General features: G+C 37.8%; 1 non-coding gene across 1 annotated transcript; it reads right to left on the bottom strand.

Annotated features, from left to right (window-relative positions):
- Positions 1 to 1,024: 1,024 nt before the first annotated feature.
- Positions 1,025 to 1,096, bottom strand: TRNAT-CGU (transfer RNA threonine (anticodon CGU)). The gene has a single exon. It is a non-coding gene; the product is annotated as a tRNA-Thr (tRNA).
- Between the last annotated feature and the right edge of the window lie 3,878 nt (positions 1,097 to 4,974).

Below are 4,974 nucleotides of genomic sequence, written 5' to 3'. Positions count from 1 at the left end.
TGGTACAACAGGTAGGTCAGTGATCATTACACACGTCTTCAGACCCCCTCTGCGCTATAGTTTTTTTGTTGTGTGTACATACATGCATGTATAACCTTAATGGTCAGGTCAAAGGTCAGGCCATTATAACACCTGAAGGTCGCGCCGTCATGTTCAGCCACACAGATCTTTCAGAGCTTCATGCCTGAGTACGATACCACATTACCAGCTTCCAATATTATACTACCTTTCCCGCCACACCACACAACAGCCTCACCTTAATGTCATGCAACATCAACATTTATATTTGGTCTCTGACGACAACCCCGCCACCACCAGCAGACCCATGCAGGCCCCCATGTCACTTACGTCACTACAGTTTCCAGGCACCACGTGGCATTTTAGTGGCTGTTAATTACCACTCCTCTGACTCAGGCAGCTTTCTTACCTTCCTGTCTCACCCAGACGTTGTCTGCTGGCTCTCACTCCACAAACATACAACCTCTCCTTCCCAGACATAACACATCACAACACCTTACTCCCACCACTTTGATCTTTTTCTTCGTGACAATATATTTCTCTGCGGAGAGCGTTACGCGCTTGCCCTGCCTTTGGCAAAATCTCGTTAGATGAACTCTTAAGCCAGAACTCCTCTCTCTCTCTCTCTCTCTCTCTCTCTCTCTCTCTCTCTCTCTCTCTCTCTCTCTCTCTCTCTCTCTCCAGCCAGCCACTATGAACGTAGATTGCATGACTGAGTGAGAGCGATGAAGTTCTTGCCATATGACGGCGAGCCACTCTGCACCCCACACACCCACCCACCCACCCACCCAGCACATATCAACTTGCCTCTTGGCTGAGAGAGAGAGAGAGAGAGAGAGAGAGAGAGAGAGAGAGAGAGAGAGAGAGAGAGAGAGAGAGAGAGAGAGAGAGAGAGAGAGAGACAGACAGACAGACAGACAGAGAGAGAGAGAGAGAGAGAGAGAGAGAGAGAGAGAGAGAGAGACTACCTACGAGTATTTACGATCACAAAAAATACTGAAAACAAAGGCCCCGCCGGGAATCGAACCCGGACCAACTGTTTACGAGACAGATGTGTTAACCACTACACCACGGAGCCACTTGTCAGTGGCGGAAAAATTTCTTATATATTACCAAACGTGATTGAGGACTTAAAGACTCTGGTACAAACATAATGGTTATTTTGATAAATAATTTGTTTATGATGAATATGTAATGTGTTGCATTATAATGGTTGTTCAGAAACAAGATCTTTAAGCTTGAATCCTAAAAGATTAGATATCAAAAAATTGTGAAAAACATAACCATATATATAAACAAACCACAAAATATATTTTCCTCTGGGTATCTGAAAAAAAAAACGAAAAAAGAGCTAGTTTAAGGCAGGAGTATTTCATCTTTTCTTTCGTCATCGTTTCTTATGTTTACTACCAAGAATGTCTTTTATCTAACATAAAAATTCTGTATAGGTATTTGATTAATGTTCTCCAACGACGCGTTGTATAACTCTTCGTTAGTGAAGTTCATTTCGTGTAATGGATCATGCATTACAAAGTTGTGTCTATCCACACAAGTGTTACACGTCCCAGGTAAAGATATATTCTAGAGATAGTGTATATCTAACATATATATGTGTTTTATAAATATTTATAAAAAGTTTTCCTGAGGGACAATACCTAAGACTTTCGTATTAAAGTTGATCAGTTGTAAGTGATCAAGCATTACAAAGGTGTGTCCATTACCACAGGTGCTACTGATCCCGGGTAAAGGTATTTCACCATCTTTGTATCTTTAACCTTTCTAGTTATAGATGTTTCATCCCTGATTCCATCCTCACAATGGATGTATGTGGTTTGTGTTGTCTTAACATATCATTAGTCACTTGAAGTGGAGAACATGCTTCTGAGCCTAGCCACTCTACTCTGTCTTCCACATGCTATTCAAGAGGTGTTACCGGATTCCGCCTATAAGTGTTTATGCCGGGAGTAACAAGTTACCTACGGATGGCTTCTTCTTTTATTACTTTTGATGATTTGAAGAATTTGTGCAACATACTTGGTTTTATGATATTAATAAGATATATATTCTTTGTCATTTGATGAACTTTAGCTTGTTAGATTTGACTGTGTCTTGTTGCTATTCAGAAACATTTTCTCTAAAAAAATACTTGATTTCAATTCATAAAGAATATTTTTAAGGAAAATGTCGATGATTTTTCATAAGCATTCATCGCCTCAAAAAAGCAAGTCTATTTTTCCCAGTATACTTAATGGATCTTTCTAGAATTTTGAAGAATATAAACTCATAACTTGTTTAAGACCTTCTAAACCTTGTGCTGATAATAACTACATTACTTTTCTGTAAGCAATATCGTTTTAATGGGTAAAACCCGGATAAAAAGCTTGTAATATAAAATTTGATGGTATTATGTTTTGGTTGTTGAAGATATTACTGATTTCTACATGTAAAACATTTATGTTATCTGCAAAATAGAAATCTTTATGTTAGATATGTTAATTCTACCGGTTTCACGTTACATACATTTCTGTACCCTGTGCTCCAGAAAAGCTATAGGACTTTATTCATTATCGTATAAAATAATTTGCTTAACATCAATGTCCCACGTAATTTCTATAGAAATCCAGTAGGAATATATATTTTGCATCTGGATTCTATGACAATGAATGATAGGTTCTCAGACTCAGTAAAGGTGTAATTCTTGTTACCGTAATGTTACCGTAATGGTGTCTAAGGTTCACTCTTGGTTCTACATTGTTGAACAACGTCAGTGTACAATGGCCAGTGATATTCACCGTAGACATATGTTTACACTGTGTACACATAGCAGGCAAACTACAGTATCATCTTAAGATGTGGAAATAAAACTATCAAGGCAGGAGAAGGATTTAGGTGTCATCATTAGTAGAGATGTAAAGCCAAGACAACAGTGTATTAATGTACGTAATAAGACTAACAGACAACTTGGTGTCATGTGTTAGTAGCAAGAATGAACAGGTAATATTACAGCTATAGTTAGTCAACTTACATTATGACGTACAATATTGATCACTGTATTACAGTATGCATATCATTTCCTTGATACCAGGCATTAGAATCCTTCCAAATGAACACAATAAGATCATGAGAGTTTCTTTCTCTCACAGGTGGCAGGCAGGGTTGTTATGTAAGAGGTATGTTTACTGATGTAATCTGTAACTTTAGCTGGAATATCATCAACTTCTCAGACCGTTACTGTAATACGTATAAACTTGGGTCAGGACAGCATATTATCAAAGAACAACACGTCATGAAAAATTACAACTGTCTCTCCTCCTCTGACCTTTAATTTCTAAGACAAATTTCCTTGTATATAAATAATGGAAGAGCCAATTGGAGCCACAGTAAATGTAATGACTCATAGAACATTTTCATTCATGGTTAAGACAGGTAAGGATTTTTATGACCACACGAGATAAAGAGAAACTGTTACTATGGTTCTCTACTTATGTATTTGGTTAGAGGAAAGAATTATGAGTAGTACATCAGCAGTCGTAACCATTGACGAGTTAAGGGATATCTTTATCACTCATCATTGGCTACCCTTAATGTGAGTTAGTGATAATGGAAGCCAGTTTACCGGTTATGAATTTGACCAATTTATGCAGAACAATGGGATCGACCAGGTGACTTGTGCACCTTTTCACCCTAGTTATAACGGAATGTCTAAAAGAGCTGTTCAAACATTCAAAAATGAGAGAAAGAAAATGAGAAATGCAGACATCAAAGCAAGGTTGTCTAGGATCTTATTCAGATACAGATGTTGACCACAGTCTGTAACTGGCAGTACCCCGGCAGAGTTGCTAAAGAGTGGAAATCTACAGGGACCCCTTGACCCGCTGAGACCAAACTTGAACAAAATGGTAAATATTAAACAAAATCAAAAGACATGTTATGGTAAGGGCAGACTTTTGAGGGAATTTAGGGTAAATGATGAACTGTTTGTGGAGAATTATAGAGGTAAAGAGCTCGCTGTGTGCCAAGTGTTGCAGTGGAAGTAATTGGCCACTTGTCATACAAGATAGAAGTGTGTGATAATAAAGCTGTCGGGAGATATATTGATCAAATGAGATTTAGAAACGTGCAGGTGTCAGAGCAGGGACCTCCCAGGGAAGTAATCATACAGGAGTGGGGTGAGGACGGTCTGAGTGACACACAACAGACTACAGGAGAAATGACATCTTGGCTAATTATGAGTCAGGAACCTGATCAAACACCTGAAGTCTGACATATGCAGGGAGAAGACACCTGGAGGAAGTTCATCCTGGACCAGTGAAGATCAAAACTAGGTCTGGAAGAGTCATAAATCGACCTGTCACATTAGATTTGTGGAATAAGATAATGATGTGGAGTACAATGTTGTATACAATACACTGAAAACGAAACAGAAAAAAAAGTTATTTCATTGTGCTTATATAGAATTTCAATTATGTATATTTTCTGTTTGCAGTATCTAAATCATTCTATATTTCTGTAATACAGGAAGGAGTCAGTAATTGATAATGAACAAGGTACAAATGCTAGTAAACACTTTATTTTGTATATACTATCAGTTTCAAACTGAAGGGGGTAAAGGATGTCATAACTTTATAGGGAATGAATGATTTTTTAAAAGCCCAACTGGGTTCTGTTTACAAAACAACTGTATAGCCGACCGATGTAACTACCAGATGTTTTTCCAGAGTGAAACAATTATTTTTGGACCATTAAGTATTTGATTGGAACTACTCTGACCAATATGCTACGCTAAATATTACATGTATATTACAAGTATATAGTATAGGTCAAGGAGGGGGTTGGTCAAGATCTTTCTTCTCAGCTGGTAGTTCACATAGATGAGGAAACAATGACAATATCTACTTCACGTTTCCAAAGCTGTATTTTCTTCATGAAAATTATGATTACATCATAATGCTCAAT

Source organism: Panulirus ornatus, chromosome 70 (genome assembly GCF_036320965.1).
Source record: "Panulirus ornatus isolate Po-2019 chromosome 70, ASM3632096v1, whole genome shotgun sequence".
Classification (NCBI taxonomy): Eukaryota; Metazoa; Arthropoda; class Malacostraca; order Decapoda; family Palinuridae; genus Panulirus; species Panulirus ornatus.
This window is presented reverse-complemented; position numbering and strand designations above follow the sequence as displayed.